At 43.3% G+C, this 19270-nt stretch overlaps 1 pseudogene; it reads right to left on the bottom strand.

Moving 5' to 3' along the window:
- Positions 1 to 1026: 1026 nt before the first annotated feature.
- LOC101517124 (BCL2/adenovirus E1B 19 kDa protein-interacting protein 3-like) lies at positions 1027 to 3418 on the bottom strand (annotated as a pseudogene).
- Positions 3419 to 19270: the final 15852 nt, after the last annotated feature.

The raw sequence follows: 19270 nt of genomic DNA, 5'->3' as shown, positions 1-19270 counted from the left end.
AAATGGCTTGCTCCTGGAGCTGACACAGATTTTAGCAGGCTTGTGTGGTCTCAAAGTGCATCCCAGGGAGAATTCAGAGGGTTCGTCCTCCAGCGTTGAAAGGTCTTCTCTGGTCACTGACTTCAGCTCAGCCCCATTGTCAGCCAGCTGGTGTATCCTGAGCGACTTTTGCCCAGTATGCAGGTGCCATCCTTACTACAGCATGAAGCTACAATACCCGTATGGGATCCTGGCCTTGCAGAAAGTGGTTTTACCTACTTCATGATAGTACTGACCTGTAGGCTTTTCTATAAGCTTTATAATTCTCTCTCCTCTCTTCATCTTCAAAAAGTGATGAATGCATGCGACTCAGGTAAGGTTAGCACAGCCCTGGAGAATTATGGAGGAACTATGTTCTTTTTATTTGTTTGTTTAATATAATTTTTTTGGCCTAAGTTGTGTGTGTGTGTATGTGTGTCTTGATCTTCCCTTTGTTTGTTTCTCTCTCTTTCTTTTTGGTAACTATAAATTCAGTCTTAGGGAAGCTTGTCTTTGACTTGAAAAAGAAATAAAACAACAACAACAACAACAATAATAAAACTGAACCACAAAGCTTTCATATGTTGTGCTGATCTGATTTTGTTTTAAGAGAGAGATGGTAGTTAGCATTAGATGAATAAAATTCGCACTATGGGAGATTCAGGTCCAGGGCTGGTAATAGAAAGAGGAGATACTAGCATTGCTGAAAAAATTGTAATCTGCTGGTAGCATTTACAGAAATGAAGCCCTTGCCAATTTCTAAGCAACAGTAAACTCTGTTAGGAAATTCTAAAGTGCCTTACAGGTCAAAAAGAGAATACGGACAGTAAAATGCCTTAAGAGAGCCGGAATCAAACACTGGATTTAAGAGTTACTGGAATTGGATATGTAAAACTAAGGTGCTAGTTTGGGCCATGCCTACAGTGGTCTCAAGTTCCAATAAACTACTGTGACAGCACACCACTTCACAGATCACACATTCACATCCATTCAGGGCCTGGTTTCCCCTCAGTAGGTGTTCTCAGAAGGTGTGCTCAGTCGCTTTCCGATACAGATGGCTAGCCCCAAAGCCAACACATGGGCAAGGAAGATACTGGATGGACACCTTCAGGAAATCCGCCAAAAAGATCCTCCCCCTTCCTTCATGGCATTGCTTTCCCTCATGCTCAGGGACATGGAATGTTTCAGGTGCCAGAAATGGAACTCCTTGGGTGGAATGCTTTCTGGTCCACTGGACCAATCCAACACCCAGTCTGCACTCTTATTCAATGCATCTGCTTCTTTCTCTCCTACAATTTCTTCTTCTGACTGCGAGCTGCGGTCCCTGCTCATGTGCACCTCCACATCAAACATGAGCTGCCCATCTTCTTGCATGGAGGGGTTATCACAGTGTGAGCTGCCCCTGGAGCAGGCTGTGCATCCAACAGGTCTTCTGCGGGTCTCCATTGTGGATGGAGGATGAGCAGGCACGTGCTGCAGGTCCTGTATTTCCCATTGCCATTATTATTGCCACTGCTGCTGTTCACTGTTAGCTGGTAGAGGAGCCTGGTCCCTGACACATCCTTGGCCACCACTGGGTGTCCCCACCACAGGGAATTGTGTTCTTAAAGCAAGGCCAGAGGATAGGACGAAGCTTTGAGAAGCTGTCACTAGCAAGTGAAAAGTCACTTTGTAGAATCCAGTGGAATATTTTGAAATGAGTGTATTTCTTGTTATACAAGAAAGGGCTTCGCTGATTTAACTTGGTGACTGAAGGATGGCTGGAAGATGGGCAGTGGAGGGTCAGATTATCCTGTGTCTGGGACCTTTGGTATAAGGTCTTTTGGTTATAAACCAGGAAATTAGATATAGGCAGAAACCCAGAAGGTCCTGTGGGAGGGTTTGGTTTCTCCTTCAGAAGAAGAGCCCTGAACCCCTTGTTATGCAAACAATGCACAAAGTAGACAAAGAAGAGGAACTTGATATTCAGCTGGAATGTTCTGATCACCTTTTAGCTTCAAGAGGAGTTGGAACACTAAAATGGAACATGTTTCAGCAGCCCAGAGTTAATACATTTCTCCCCAGAAAAAAAGAGTAAACTTTATATCAAATAAAGCCCAGGGCTTAAAATGAACTTGTCATAGGCATGAATGATGGCCTGCTAAAAAGCCTACCAAACACCAACTGGATCCCCCAGTACAATGAAGCACAAATGGAGAACTGCCGTACTCTTTCCCTTTCCCTTACCGTAATGCCTTTCCTTGCCTTTCCATTTCATCACTGTGAGTTGCTCCTTGCAGATGAATTCTAGCTTTCTCTCCAAGTCTGTGTTTCCAATCTGTCCCTGGGTAGTGAGGCAAGGTGATTGTGTGATGGTGCCAGCGCAGGACCCACTGCTGCCTCAGTTGCACCTCTGGGAGGGCCTGGGCTGTGTGGCAGAGAGCCTTCCCCATCAAGTGGCTGACAGCAAGGGAAGGCAGAAGTCAGTGACATGGGGCCACAGAAGGAACTTCTGTCTCTTCAATAGCAATCTAAAATCTGTGCATGTACTGCCTTGGATCGAATTAGAAACTCCCTATAGGCATTCACTGCCCTGATTGGGCATCAGTGACCTCCCTGTCCCAGCAGAGCCTGTGGTGGCTGTGTCTCCTGGCAGCTGGAATGCCTTGTCTGCTCAGGATGCAGCTTACTTGGTCTGTTGCCTCCATTTCTCTCAGTGATGCCTGGGAAACAGTTGTAATCATATCCTTCAACCTTCAGTGTCACCACAAGGTCCTTAGGGGGCTGTATTCCAAAGCCCAGGTTAACCAACTGGCGTTAGCACTAGGGCAGTGAAGTATATTCTGAGTGGCTTGTGTTAGAGTCACCACTGGTCCAGGCATTGACTTCAGACCCTAGATTGGTCCTGCTGCCCTCTCTCCTCTCTTCATGGGCTCACTTGCCATCTCTCCATTTTCCTCACTCATCCCTGCGCCTCTCTCCTTTCTTCCCAACAATTGGCTCCCTGACCATGAATTCCTGTTCAATAGGTGTCCTCCAGTCTCTCCCAGTGTGTTCTTTGTTCCAGGCCAGTGTAAACTGTGATCTGTTCTCATCAAATCTGCCCTGATGGTTACCTTGGTAACTGGAGGAGGGCAGAGTTTGCTCCCAATCAAATCGGAATGGATGGTGGTATTCTGGCAGGATCTTCACACTGGGAAACCCTAGTTACACCAATGAGGGGCACAAATCCATATTCGCCCACCAAATAAGGGCCGAGTTCAGCTTCTATGTCAAGCGGAGTTTAAAAGACCCCGCACGTCTCTTCTGCACTCTTCTTTCTCTGTAGCCCACTCCTTCACGTCTGTCTTTCTACTGCACGGGGAAGGGAAACCTGTGACTAACGTTCCCTGAGATAAAGGCCATCTAAATCCTTTTTCATATTCGGCTGAGTTATTCTTTCCCTGGTGGTCAGCAAATCAAACCCTCCCTCTGACTCCAAGCCTGGTCCAAGCCAGGTACTGTGCAGCAGGTGGGTTCCTGCTTACAATCTTTTCTTGGAAGAGTTTCTGCTCTTTGTAGTTCCCAAATTATTTTCTGACACTCACCTATGCCAAAACATCCAAGGTTCCCCACTCCTCCAGTTCCTGGGAAGCAAAGGCCAGAGTTCCATGCCTGAGAATCTAGAGCTGAGAGAGGCTGTTTCCGCCTACATTCTATGATCCATTCCTGCAAATTTACCTTGCGGGATCCTGGAGAAGGGAATGGTCAAAATAAATGAGGGGACAGTGCTCTTGGGCAACTGACTAAGTTTATTTCCAAGTTATAGTTCTTATATGTTTAGTAAAACAATAGTTCAAGCACAATTCAGACTTAGGCCATGCCTGTAAGCAGGGAGTTTTTTTTTGTTTTGTTTTGTTTGTTTTTTTTTAAAAGATTTATTCATTTTATTACAGCCAGATATACACAGAGGAGGAGAGACAGAGAGGAAGATCTTCCGTCTGATGATTCACTCCCCAAGTGAGCCGCAACGGGCCGATGCGCGCCGATCCGAAGCCGGGAACCAGGAACCTCTTCCGGGTCTCCCACGTGGGTGCAGGGTCCCAATGCATTGGACCGTCCTCAACTGCTTTCCCAGGCCACAAGCAGGGAGCTGGATAGGAAGTGGAGCTGCCGGGATTAGAACCGGCGCCCATATGGGATCCCGGGGCTTTCAAGGCGAGGACTTTAGCCGCTAGGCCACGCCGCCGGGCCCTGTAAGCAGGGAGTTTAAGGAGAGTCAACTAGACACCTTGGTCAAAGTGCTATTGAAATGGGGAGTTGATAAGGACAGTCTGCCCTTGCTTAGCTGACTATACAGAGCACTTTTTGTTCACCTATCATCAAGGAGAGCACAAAAACACCTCCTAGGACTCACTGGGGCAGCATGTACTCTGAAGGAGGGTTCCTTTGCCTCCTCTTCCCGGAGCCTCTTCTCCACAGGTTTCCAGCCTTGCATTTATCACCCAGCTTATTTTGTTGGTTGCATTCCGACAACAATTCTGCCTGTATTCTTTGGGCATTCACCACTGCTGCACAATGCCTCTTATCCCAGGCCTTCCCATAGCTGCTCCCTCTGCCTGAACTCTCCCACTGTCCCCACGCCCCACCCCAACCAGGTTCTTCATCTCTGCTCATCTAAAGTCCTGAAATGTAGTTATCCTTGGCCTAGACCATGTCTTCCTGTCTGCATCTGCTCTCATTGCTGAACCCCTATACAGCTGACCACAGCACAAGGTTATCCTACAAGACGTAGCCAGGTGCTGCTGGCTGTGGCTTAGGTGAAATGTACCCTCCCGTAAGGGCTGTTTTGTAAGGAATGTCAAGTCTCAGGGGCCTCACATGCACTCACTGAACATGGAGCAAATCTTGGTGGTCTTGATATTGTTCTGCCATCTCTCACCGAGTAATTGGCACAGTTGTTCCTGAGAGGCCCCTGGACATCCAGGAGGCCCACTGGTCTGCAACGAGCTACGAGACAAGATTTCTACTGTTAATGGAAATTGTCTGCTCTGGAGTTCTAATCTTTCTGCAAGAAAGAATTTCGACGTGAGACAGAGAGGAACAGTAGGCAGGCTAGTGTACCTACAGACCAGGTGGGCAGCTGGATAAAGGCTGAAAGCACACTGAACGAAGACTGGGGTTTGTAAGGGAATGGGCTCCAGGTCTTTCCACTTCCCCTTCTGCCCTCCATCTTCTGCAAAAAAGGCCCCTGGGTGGGAACTAGGTAAAACTCTCAAGCTTTTGTTGCCCATTGCTGTTGCATGGAGTGGCTCCTGTGGCACTGGGAAGAGATTACCCTGGGATGTCTTCCTTGCAGAAAGGCCGTGAAGGCTCTAGTGTCCAGTGTTATCAGTCTTACATCTCCTGAAAGCAGTAACCGCTATTTTTTACCTGAGTTATACTGAGGTAGGACACAGAAAATTGAAACAAATTTTGTGGTTTATGGCTGATTTCCTCAAATAAGAAGCCATATTTAAGCAAGTAGACCAAATAAAATAAAACCTACTAACTATTCTCTGCGCTCAAAAAAAAAAAAAAAAAAAGGTTAAGCTGTTATGGCTGTAACCATACAGAGTACATTTGATACACACACACACACTCACACAAACTCACTCACACATGGCCATTTCAGAAAGCTCAGGTAAAAGTGAAATTGTAAAATTCAATGACAGGTTTTTTGGGCCTGCATTGTGACCTTGCCCTCCTCTATTAGTTCACCCATTCATGTCCAGCTGCGTTGCCTCTATCCAAATCCCATCCAGTGCTAATGTGAGGCTGGTAGAGTTCAGTCCAAGACCCTGAGTCCTCTGCACCCCATGTGGGAGACACAGGTGGAATTCATGGTCCTGGGTTCAGCCCTCAGCCACTGAGACCTATAGGGGAATGAGCGAGAATAGAAGGGAAGCCATTTCTGTCTGCCTAAATCTTATTCTGTCTTGGTCACTCTGTCCTCAAATTCTGAATTAAAATTAGTTCATTTATCTCAGCCCCGGAGCATTCAGGGTCTGGGACCACCACTGACATTGGTAGGAATTCATCATGACAAATGTCACAGGTTAATAAATGTCACAGGCTGGAGGAAGACACCACCTTTCCGGAGATGAATTCTGAAAGGTAGTCATGACAGCCACACACACGGCCTTGAATGAACTTCAGAAAAGCAACCAAAGACGCACAGCTGACTGCAAAACCAGTGGAGCCTGATCTTTAGCAGAATTCTCCTTGTGCAATTCCATTCTTTCACAAGATACCATTTCAACCTGTTTTATGATGAGATGGCTCTTTTTGTACCAAAGGATATCATTTACATTAATCAAAGTGAACAGAACAGAATAGGTCACAATACTCTGGGGAATTTTGTGGGGAGTGAAGTGCCAAAGCCACTCCCAGGATTAGGAAAGGCTGTTGCAGGATGGCAGCTGGCCCAGGGCCAGGATGCACAATTGATCTCACCAGCAGGTAAACAGGAAGTCACAGGAATAGGCTGATGCCCACGCTGTGATTATGTCATTGCTACTGGACTATCAGGTAGCGCTAAGTGGACCCACAGGGAGAAGTGATTGGTGGAGAGCAGTATAAAAGCAGCCTCTAAAAGCTATAAAATGGACAAGGAGAAGAAAGACGGGGAGAGTAATAATGGACTGAACAAGAAGAATGTGGCAGCAGAGAGGGGGTAGAAAAGCTGAGATCTTCGGGTGGAAAAGCTATGGGGAGAAAAAGCAGAGAAGGGCTACAAAAGCAGTAGGACCTACAGAGAGAAAAGTACAGTGACAAGAAAGAGAAGAAAAGTAGCGGAGAGAGGACTAAAGAAGCAGGGAGAAAAGCTAAGACCAATGGGGAAAAAGGCAGTGGAGAGAAGGGTATAAACGCAGCCACTTTTGGTAATAAGGGGTCCGGTTGCGGTTATGGCTTTTCCCAGACCCTCAAGAGCGTGCTTCGTCATTAGTGTCGCTGCTGGTCGGTGACAGAATTTCATTGTGGCATTGGTTTTCATGTTGGAAGGTAATATTTATTAACAATGTGTTGCTCAATTTCACTTCTACTCTGCTGTTACAAAGTCGTGACATGGAAGCTGCCTTCTGGGGAATCAAAGGCTTTAGAAAATCACACACATTGGAACAAGAACATTTGAGATCCTGACACACATGACTGGAGGAGAGCTCAAATTCTGTGTGAGTTGATGTTGAAGAGATCCCTGAACATGGAGGGGCAGTGGAATGTATAGTGTCCATGTGGATCTCTCAGTTTCTCCATTCCTCTCCTGGAGTGGCTTTGCTAAACTCAGAAAGGGACAGATGTCTTCTTCAGGACAGTCAAGGAGACAAGTCAGAGATATCACTGGATCTTTCTAGGTAGGTGCAGGAAGAAAATTCAAGGAAAAGGTACATCCAGCAACCATTCACCCAAACCCAGACCCCCTACACCTGGACCACAAGACCCTTTCAGCAAAAAGTACTTGGACACAGGAGAGCAGAATACTATCACATGCAAGTTTTTTGTCAGTTTTTAAAAATTATTTATTTATTTTTATTAATTACATTGTATCATGTGACACAGTTTCTTTCTTTTTTTATTAATTTCATTGCATTATGTGACACATTTTTTATGCACTGTGATTCCCCCCGCCCCTCCCCAAACCCTCCCCCCCGCAACGGTGGATTGCTCTACCTTGTTGCATTTCCATAGTTCAAATTCAGTTGAGATTCTTTCATTGGAGGTTTTGACCAATCATAAAGTCCAGCATCTTATTGTCCTGGTAAGTTCAATGGCTTCTTGGTGAGACCATCTCTGGTCTGAAGGTAGAACCAGCAGAGTATCATCCCAATCAGGTAAAAAATCCAACATAATATTTACAACCATTTACGACATTATGGCATTAATTGACATGGTATTGATTAACCAATATGTTACTAGGGAAATGCAGGTTCTCAACCACAACCTGTGACTTCTTCATAGACATTTCAATTTTGGTTATATTCAACCATGTTCTATATACCTTAAAATGGCTATAGATTGCTATTCAGCTGTCTCTTGTCTATTTTAATGTTAGTATTTAGCATTTTATAGCATTGAAGCATGATTTTGCTGAACCTGGTTTTTTTCGGGTAGTCTAACTCTATAACTTTAACAGGACATATGTCAACAGTTTAGGTGAACGTTTTTGGGAGGGGTGTGCAGAGAAATCTTTATCACCCCAGAGAGGAGTAACTGATCTTTGCGTCCCACATAGTGAGTTATAAGTGCATCCCAGCTGACCACTTCCTGTCTGTTTCTAAGCTTTCCTAGTTGTTCTCTGTCTTTATTCTAGCTTGTTTGTTCATTTGTTTGTTTGTTATGAGGGGTTTCTGGAGTGATCCTGATGGTCCTTATGAAAGAGGGTGGGGACCCAAAGTTGGAAGCAGGCAAGGGCCAGAGAAAGCTCCTCTCCCTAGTTCCGAAGGAAGTTTACTGTTCTTCTGTTTCTGCAAACCAATCAGGGCTCCTGGTTGTCGTTCCAATGACCCTGGATCCTGCAAGGCAGGAATTGGGCTTCTTCCATCCCACATTGTAGATCCAAATGGGGGTGGATGACCTCAGAGTTCTCGGCCTCTGAAGGCACTCCATTTCCCCCGTGGTCTCCTTGGCAGTAGGGATGTAGTCCTCGGTGCTCGTACTGATAGTCTTTGGTGAGGCTCTGGGAGTCTTCAGGGTTGGGATACAAGCCTCCTCCTGTCCGCCTGCTCCACTCTCGGGTCCCCCCCCCCCACTCTATGCATATGACCTCCTGTTAAGAGGTTGTTAGGACTGCTCCTGATTCCCCCCACATGTCTTTGTAGTTTTGCTATTGTCTAATGCTGACTCAAGTCTGCTGTCTATGAGTTACCAGTTATGATCCTGATAGGTTATACTTCCCGTCTTCCTCACACCTACTAGGGTGATGTAAGATTTCTCTGCTCTCCCTCCCCATTTCCAAGTATCATAGGGCCTTACAAGTTTATTAGGTTTTACAATTCTTGATGTAGATCATAAGCAATCTGATTCATATCGATTGTTGGTTCATTAGTTACTTCACAATGTCTTATTGCATGAGATACAGGATGTTTGCGGTTGAAATAATATTACTGTTTTCTGGATTGACATCATTTCATAACAGCCACATCAATCACAACAGCAACAATAACACCAACAACAGATTATAGCACCCTGATAAAATAATGCGCCTCTGAGTAATCAACACATGCTTAACTAAAAGGAAACACAGAAGTGTTTTGGGAAAAATGATGCCATTGTCTACTTCATGAGCACGTGATGAATTCTACTAGTGAAAAGAGATTATTTGGAAGCAACCAGACTGACATAAAAACATCAAGAGATATCAGAAAGTGTTGCAGTCTGGCCTGGCCCTGTGCGTCTTGGCCCAGCCCACACTTGTGCCAAGGGAGACAATTGTATCCTGACTAGACGCAGCCCCTTTTCAGCTCATGTGCCCCTTGGTGGGAACCTCCACCCAACTACAGTGTTCCCTTAGCCCCTCAACCGCAGCCTGTTCCCAGCCAGTGATCTGCCTGCCTGTGGTTGCTCTGACTCAGCTTGGCCTAGCCCTTCACTTGTCACAACTTTAGCCTTAGACACTGTGGATCAGCGTCCGTGGCTCACGCAGACCAGTTGGTATAAAAACTTAGCTGGGTATGTCCTGTGCTCCACCCTGGTTACCAACCTTAATTGTGGGCTAAGGTGTGCTCTGTATTGCCCGGCGCGCCCATTCCATTGCCGTTTTGATACATTGGCCAGCTGTTGATGCAGCTTTGCCCAGCCTTTCCGACCCCCAGTTCACCAGTGGGAGATATAATTCGCCTGGGGAACTTCACGTTTCTCCCCTTTGGGCCCCTCCCAGATCCCATTCTCCTACATGCCACTGTGCTTTGGGCCAGTGCCGGTTCAACCCGGCCCTCCCGTTTGCCTTGCTTGAGCTGGTGAACGTTGTAGTCCGGCCCACCCCGCACCCCCTCAGGATGCACACTCGAGCACCGCTGCCCCAACTAGTCCAGATTGCCATCGGTTCTCCAATCTGTGGTCAAAGGCATGCTTCCCAGTCACACCTAGCTTAGTCCATCACCATTCCATCTCTAGAAGTAACACAGTTTCATAGACTCTGGGATTCCCCCCCATGGTGGATTGCTCCACCTTGTTGCAGTATTACAGTTTAAATTCAGTCAAGATTCTTTTGTTGCAAGCATGTACCAAGCATAGAGTCCAGCATCTTATTGTCCAGATAAATTCAATGGTTTCTTGGGGAGACCATCTCTGGTATCAAGGTAGAGCTGGCAGAATATCATCCAATAAAAAGCCCCAGCTTAATATCAATGACAATTTATAATGTTATGGAATTAACTGACATGGTGTTGAGTAACCAATATGTTACAAGATGCAAGTACTAAACAACATCCTGTGACTATTTCATTGACATTTCAATTTTAGTTTATAAACAACTGGCTTTTATACACCTTAAAATGGCTATAGAGTACTATTCAGCTGTCTCGTGTCTATCCTCATTTTAGTATTTAGCAGTCCATAGTGTTGAGGCATAATTCTGCGGAACCTGGCAGATTTTAGGATAGTCTGAACTGGCTTATAACTCTAACAAGGCATATGTCAACAGTTGAGGTGTAGAACTATTTTAGGAGGGGTGTGCAGAGAAATCTTCAATACATTAGTGAGGAGTAACTTATTTTCGTGTCCTACCTGGAAAGGTATGTGTGAGTCCACGTTGACTGTTTGCTGTCTGGTTCTGAGCTTTCCTTATTGTTCTCTATCTACTCTATTTTTTGGGTGTTTTTTTGGAGGGGGGTGCTCTGGAGCGACCCTGATGGTCATTTCAGGAGAGAGTGGGGATCCAAAGTTGGAACTATGTAAGGACCAGAGAAAGCTCCTCTCCCTAGTCCCGAAGGGAATTTACTGTTTTTCTGTTTCTGCAGACCACTCAGGGCTCCTGGCTGTTGTTCTGATGACCTTGGATCCTGCGAGGAATGATTTGGGCTTCTTCCATCCCATGTGGTAGATCCCAATGGGGGTGGATGACCTCAGAGTTCTCGGCCTCTGAAGGCACTCCAGTTCCCTGTGGTCTCCTTGGCAGTTGGGATGTAGTCCTTGGTGCCCATACTGATAGTCCTTGGTGAGGATCCAGGAGTCTCCAGGGTTGGGATACAAGCCTCGTCCTGTCCACCTGCCCCACTCTGGGATCCCCCCTTCTCTATGCATATGATCTCCTGTTAAGAGGTTGTCAGGATCACTCTTGATTCCCCCATATATCTTTGTGATTTTACTATTGTCTAGTGCTGATCCCAGTCTGTTGTCTATAAGTTACCTGATATGTCCTTGATAGGTTATACTTCACCACTTCCTCACACATTCTAGGGAGATGGAAGATTTCTCTGCTCTCTTGCTCCATTACCGAGAATCATAGGGTCTTAAAAGTGCATTAGGTTTTACAGTTCTTTGATGTAGATCATGAGCACTTTTCTTTATTGTGGAAGAATTTTGTTTCGTTTTCAAAGGTAAAGGAGATCTTTGCTGGGTAAGTTATTTTAGGCTGAAAATTTTTCTCTTTCAGAATCTAGAATATGTCACTTCAGTCTCTTCTGGCCTGTAGTGTTTGCTCTGAAAGGTCAGCTGTGTTTGATTGGGATTCCCCTTATGTCACTTGATGTTTTTCACGTGCACATTTAAGGAATTTTTTGTTTTTGTTCAACTGACGAGATCTTGATTATCACGTGTTATGGTGAAGTTCGTTTTTTGTCAGCTTTATTGGGAGTTCTGTAGCCCTCCTGTGTATTATTTTCCAATTCTTTGCTCAGATTAGGGAATTTTTCCTTTATTATTTCATTGAATACACCTTTAATCCCAACTTCTCTTTCTGCACCTTCTGGATCTCCAATAACTCTTATGTTGGACCTTTTAATCATATCTTTTAATCCCTTGATAGTTTTGTTTGTCTTGACCTAGCTCTGCTTCCAGCTTTTTGTATGTTTCTTCATTGTGACAAGAAATATCTTCTAATTCTGAAATTCTTTCTTCTGCCTCATTCATCCTGTTGTTGAGACTCTCCAATGTATGTGTTAATTTGCTCTACTGTGTTTTTAATTTCTGATATATCAGCCTTAATTTGATTTATTACAGCTATTTCTTCTTTGAACTCTTGTTTGTGCTTCTCATTGTTGATCAGCAGCTTTATAATGAGTTTTCTGAGTTCTTTGTCCCCCATTTTCTCTATGTCTTCCTCAGTTAACTCAGAGTGGGTGCAGCTCTTGCTCCTTTGTTGGAGAGTCTTCAGTAACATTCATGGAGTTTTTATCTTTTCTTTTACCTTTTGTAGTTGCCAATCTGGTTGACGAAATCATCTTTAAGGTATATTACTTACAGGTCTACCAGGTTTTTTTTATGTTCAATCAGTGCCTTGCATTTGGAAAACACAGCTGTCCTAAATAATTGCTTTCTCTGCGGCACTAATTTTGCAGGCAGCACTGATCTTGTTGGCCCCTGTGGTAGTGAGAATGCAAAAGGTTCCAGTGTGAAAGTCTAGGGGTTAAGTCATCGCCTTTCATCAGCTGGAATCCCATATGGATGCCAGTTCCTCTTCAGGCTGCTCTACTTCCCATCCAGCTCCGTGTTTGTGGCCTGGGAAAGCATCAGAGGATGACTAAAGCCTTGGGAACATAAGCCATGTGGGAAACCTGGAAGAAGCTCCTGGCTTCTGGCTCCTCAACAGCTCAGCTCTGGCCTTTATGAATATTTGGAGGTAAACCAGCAGATGGAAGATATAATAATTCTCTACATAAATATCTCTATAAATCGTATCACCTTTCCAATAATTTTTTTAATTTTAATTTTTAAAAGTAGTGGAGAACATGGGAGAGGAGGGAGTGTACTGTGGGAAGTACTCGAAATGTCTTCTGTGAGATACATGAAACCTGCTCATTTTATACAAGTAAAATGAGGTGTTTTAAGTGTAATCCACACACAAGATTCATTCTACAAAATCAATGCACTGTACCTAAAGTGGTCTCAGAATCAGAGACAAACTGAGATGTATAAACTTTGAATCTCATATATTGCATTGTTAGTCATTCATGTTCTGTGGAATATTTTGTTTTGATGATGGGCACGTGCTAATGTATAAACAAAATTAAATACATGTAAAGGGAGAAAATATTTATAGTCTCAGGAAAATAATGATACTTCCCATGGTACTCTTCCTCTATCACTCACTCTCCCCATCCCTCCACCTTCCTTTCTTACTCCAGTATGATCTTCACTCTGAGAATGTGGTCCAGCTTAGAAGTTATTCCAGTGAAATCAAGTTTTTGAAATCTTTTGTGATTATGCAGAAAAGAATCTCAATAATAACCAATATTAATGCAGGTATAACAAATAAGCATGTATGTCCATGTAGCCATGAATGCTACTGATAAACACCAGATCCAATGCCAAACACAAGAAGCAGGGGATTCCTTGTCATGTACTCATTGCTGTTGGCATTCATCACTGTATCAGTAAGTAAATGCAGGGTAACAGGCCAGCACAAAATCAGTGTTACAGGGGTAGAGATGTCTGCCTCATGGATGTAGGAGAACTGAGAGAGCTTTAGGTCTGCCTCTGTGTTATGACTGCAGGTGGGATTTGAACCTTGACAACTCTGAACACAACAAGGCCCATGTCTCTACCACACACCCATGCTTGGGTGATCCCAGGGACATGAACAAGAACAGCTTCTATTTTCTTGGTTTGGGGGAAAGTGTAGTAGGCCTGTGATATGACATAATGTGATTTTGTTTCAATAGGCAAAAATGTCCCCAGGATACAAAATCATCAGTACTGGATTTGCCTGACTTTGATGCTTGTGTCTTGGGAATAACAACTCTACAAGACTAAAATTGCCTTATTGTGCTGAATAGAATCCCTTGGGACAGTGATGTGTGATGTCCCTTGGGACAGAAACGTGCCTGATGAGCAGGCATAAGGAGCTGTGCACAGCTCTCCTGCCAGGAACCACCATCTTGGCTGTCTGGGATTTGGTTGTGTCCAGCTCAGGGACAGACTTGGCTGTTTCGTGCAGCCTTGACTGGGGAAAGTGTTCCCCTCTCCATCTGGAAGCTCGCACAGAAGTGTTTGCATTTCCACTTAAAAACCTGCCTCTCTGAGATCCCACCAGGTAAGTCCAGCAGGTGCTGCGGAAAAGGCTCAGAAGACAACAGCCAAGAGTATTCACCTGCGGCCACCCTAGAGCCACACTATATAGACCTGGGCCAAGAGGGGGCAGGATGCAAGGAGGCCTGCTTGCCTGAGTCATGATCTCAGTAAAGTGCTTGTGCCTGAGGATGAAAAGGCAAGTATTCATAGAAGTCAGCAAGGCAGGGTAGCCGAAGATCAGGAAGTAAAAGTACCTGAAGCCTATGAGAGCAGGGAATGGGACAGGTCACAAAGAAGAGGTGTTTCCAATGGTTTGTGCAATGAAGGGCTGTAGAAACAAGGTGTTGGTTGTGCAGGGTTGTCCAGGGACATGAGGTCAGGTCATTGTTATCTATGAGATGGGTTTAAGTGAATGTGCTTTGACGTTAATAAGAAAAATCCAAACTCGAGCTGCAGAAGCAGTTTTTGTGTCAATACACATTGTAGCTTCTTCTATCGTGTGGTTGATTCACAGAAGGGAAAAAGTTTATGTGGTAAAGGGGTGCATTCATGAACTTCATCTTACATTTCTAAGAGGTCTTCAGAGATCTCATAGAAAAATCAACATTGTGTTAAAAACCGACTTTGCAAGACTTTCGAGAAATTGTGTGCATGAAACATAGCTCTTAATTTCTTTCTTCTCTGTGAAAATTTGAGTCCATTTGCATTCTGTTAGATCTGCAGCTGAAGATATTTACGTCTTGGTGAGCTGCTGCCTTAACTGCAGTTTTCTGGGTATGTGCATTTTTAATTTGTGATTGTATGTCTGCTACTTGTTGGGTCTTTTCATCTTCTAGAGATCACATCTATTTCTAAAAGTTACATCCCTTACTTCTTACTTCTGAAAGCAACTGTTATCATTTGATTTTTTTTTTTTTAGATTTTTCCAGTAAAATTTAGGCCAAAGTTTATTTAGGAATAATCAGTAACTAAAACGATGCTAATAACTTTTACAAAAGAATGAATAAATTTTTAAAAAAAATTAAAAACATGAAAGGTGCTGATACTGATACCAGAATTTGCTTTCGATCATTGGGAATTAATGTGCTGTGCTACTTGTTCTATTTCCTATCCATTCAGTTCTTTACCTAATTGAGGGGTAAGCCTGTGATTATAACAATAAGCTGAAAGCATGTTTGTAAAACATTTAAAAAATAAGGAAGGAGAAGTGAGGGTGAGAGCTGTGGAGAATGGGAGGGCATTATGGGAATGCTTCCCAGTGCATACATGTGAAATCAATGACATTTTCTCACCTTAAATCGATACAATAATTTTAGAATTCATTCATTCTTCTTGAGAAATATATAATTTTAGCAGCCATTTACTCATCTGATATCTATTGCTCATACTTTTAAAATAAGGAACCAACAAAATTGTAACAATTCTTTATACCACAGTCATTAGCTAGCCTCTAAGTCTGTATTATCTTTAATGAATTTTAAACTATATTAGCTGAAAGACAACTTGATATGACAGAAATAGCTAAATGTTCCTTTTAATTTGTTAAGGCATTGTAATGTTTACACAAATATCTCTCCGCGCAACAGCAGCAACAACGAAAAGAACCAATGTGTTATCATGTGATTAAACTGCACATTCATCTTTCATTAGCATGTTTGAATCCTAATAACCTTCTTATGAAATTACACTGTCAGAGATTGTTTCATTTCACCATTTTTATCATTTTTTTAAATTTCAGAGTAGTTGAAGTGTAGGACTGGGGAAGGGAGAAAGGATAGCATGCTACTGTACTGAAAAATGTATCAGATTTCATCCCTTTGCATAAAATAAAGTTCAAAGTTGTTAAGTCTTAAATTACAAAAAGTAAATTAATTATAACTGTCACCACTGGGAGAAAAAAAAACTTGAAATATCCACCTTTACTGCTGTACAAAACACCCAACCCTCTCATAGTCTTTTAAAAAGACTCTCCATGTCCCAATCACATACTCATGTACTTTCTATACAAATACATGAAAATAATCCTTTAAACAACATGAGTCCTTGTCAAAACCAGGAAGATCTACTCAGCTGAAGATCCTACCTATGTCTTTTTACATTCTCACCTACATTCATTTTCACCCTGAGGTGTCTGACTCTACATTTTCAAACATGTGTTTCATCTATTTGTTTAAATGAAGGAGCTACAAATGGGGCGAGAATGAGTGCCTCCATTTAGTCTGACAGCCAGGTGTGGCCGGGCTGAAGCCAGGAGCCAGGAACTCCATCTGGGTCTCCCATGTGGAGGGCAGGTATCTAAGCACTGCGGTCAGCTTCTGCTGCCTTTCCAGGAGCCAGGAACTCCATCTGGGTCTCTGTTTAGATGAGGCATGGAGTCACCTTCTGCTGCCTTCCCAGGTGCATCCCCAAAGCTGTATCTGCAGCAGAGCAGCTGTGACTCAAACTGCAGTTGTGATAAAGGTTGTATGGACTGGGGTCAGCTTCTGCTGCCTTCCAGGTGCATCCCCAGAGCTGCATCTGCAGCAGAGGAGCTGGGACTCAAACTGCTGCTCTGATAAGGGACGCCAGCCTTGTCAGAGCCACTTAGCTTGGCATAGACACCACAGTTCAGGTCTCTAGCTCTTGTGATCATCTTAACAACATTTGAGGTTGGGACCCACTCTATGTTTTTTGCAGAGAGAGAGAGACACCTGTACCAGAATTTATGAAACCTTTCAAACTTTGCTATTTAAACTGTAACAGTATTTTGCTGTGGACTCAATTTTGTCTTGAAAACTCTACCTTAGTCTCCTCACTTTATGTTTGTTGTCATGAACCCCACATGATGTGAGATAATATCCCTGATGTAAAGAAAGAATATTAAATATGCATAGCATTTCTACATACGAAGGGGATATTACATATGTGAAACACTGTTAAATTTTTAAATATTTTAAATTAATAAATTTAAAATAAAGAAAAGTTGCAAGAGATTAAACACCCATATATGTAGAAGACAATTATTGATCAAAACAATCAGTTATGACATTGAATCTTCTCTATATCAGAATATTTCATGTCACATAATTTGTAATCAGATAGTCATTAATTGATTTATGAATACCTGTTTGTGTTAAACTGTTGCTGTGCAATCATGTTGGAGACTTTCTGTTGTTTAAAACATTTTTGGAGAAACCTAATGATTTCATTTTTCTCCTGTTCTTGCCATTTCTTTACTTTGAATTTGTTTCTGTGTTTTATCCCCTATTCACTGGACCATGTAAGGTTTGAAAGAGAAATAAAGCAGGTTAAAGCAGCTGCTCATTTAGCCCTTGCACTAGCAAAGGGAAGATCTCACATAATTAAAGAAATGCCTGAAATATAATGTTTTGAGGGATGCTTGTTGTGGGGAATGTTATTTCATGTAAAATTATGAAGCAGTTACTTTTGAAAACAATGTGTGCAATAGAGACTGTGTGTGTTGGAGAAAGACAGAAACTAGGAGCAGAGAGTGCTGAATGGGTTTGTGAGACAAGAGAAAAAAACCTAAAAATAACAGAATAACAAATATGAGATCCCTGAAAAGGAAAATGAAGGCCTGCCCTTAGCAACCGTCAGACCTCATAGAAACCAACTGCTCCAATAGTATGCAAAAGACACGGGAATATAATTCTGGTTTACAAAACAAGTTCCAAGTCAAATGTCGCTGTTCTATGTGTGCTGCCTTTGGGGAATTGCTGGTTTATTCTCTGCTCATTTTTTCCTATCATGGTGTTCATTGTAAATGTTTCTCAACACTGCTGGGATATCATCATTTTACTCCATTAGCTCCTTGATTTTTAGCCTTCCACTATTTTCTGCCGGGCATTAAAAATTTATAATTGGAATGGCGTGTTTCCAACACCATGAAAGTTCTTCTGATGATCTCTTCAGAGGTCCCTGATCTTGTTAGATCTTCCTCAGGGACAGTTCTATTTATTTGGCAGTTTAAAGAAATTATTTCTGTACAAGGCATACAGAAATGTAGCCAATGGGAGAGTCACAAGCTCAAGTAAAGTGTACTGTCTGCACTCTGTCAGGATGGTTAGTGTGATAGTGACAGCCCCACAGAGCTCCTCTCCAGTGATGAGACTGGGATGGGTAGAGAGATCATGCCACATGAAGAAGGGGACCATGGTGTTCACCTGTTCACAGGGGCTTGAAGGAGATGGTAGAAAAACAGGAGTAAGAGAAGTGTGAATTTCCACTAACTTTCTGACACTCCCACATGCCTGGTGTGTATATGCATATTATTGTGTGTGCGTGTACATGTGTGAGGTGGTGAGCAAAGACAGTAACAGGAAAAGGGCACCTAGGCTCATCACATAGTTTCCAGCATGCACTGGTTCAAGTTCATGGTTATTTGATATTCTCATACCAAAAAGGCTAAATTGTCCTTTGAATGCTGACCACTTCACAAGGTTGTGATTTTTCACTTGTGGACAGTGGGCGGAGAGGCACATATCCCATGGGGCTGTGCAATCTCCAACTGCCAATACAAGCTGCTAAAGAGCAGTGTTGGAGAACTTTTGTCTTTTTATGATATGTTTTGGTTAAGATGGGTATATTGTAATTCAGGAGCACCGGTGTCCTCAAAGGTCACACATAATACAGTAGCCAAAACACACAAGCAGAGGTGGAAATAGAGAAGCACACTTTTCACTTCAAGGAAGGTGTTTGCAGCTAATCAGAGATAGATGAAGTGCAGTGACATTGGACAGAAGGATGCCCTCCATCTTGATGTGTCATGGGATTGAGTCTAGTGCCTTCCTCAATATTCTCTAATCTATCTCTTCGCCCTTTCCATGTTGCCTATTCTTGTTTTTGGATTCTGCTGTGGTGGCATTGATCATCTGAAATGAGCCCCTCCACAGGGACTCTGCATCGCCCATGGCTCTCATCAGACACACCATTTCCCAGACAAGTCTGTGCACCTGCTTTATGTTTGTTGAGATCTTAATATTTGACCAAATGCCACATTGTTTGCTGGGCTTGCTTCAACTGGAGATACAGGAAAGTACAACCTGATTTACCCTTGCTCTCTTAACTCCTCGTTTCTTTCCTTTCC

The sequence above is a fragment of the Ochotona princeps genome, chromosome 25 (assembly GCF_030435755.1).
Source record: "Ochotona princeps isolate mOchPri1 chromosome 25, mOchPri1.hap1, whole genome shotgun sequence".
Lineage (NCBI taxonomy): Eukaryota > Metazoa > Chordata > Mammalia > Lagomorpha > Ochotonidae > Ochotona > Ochotona princeps.
Note: the sequence above shows the minus strand (reverse complement) of the source record. Positions and strands in the feature narration are given on the sequence as shown.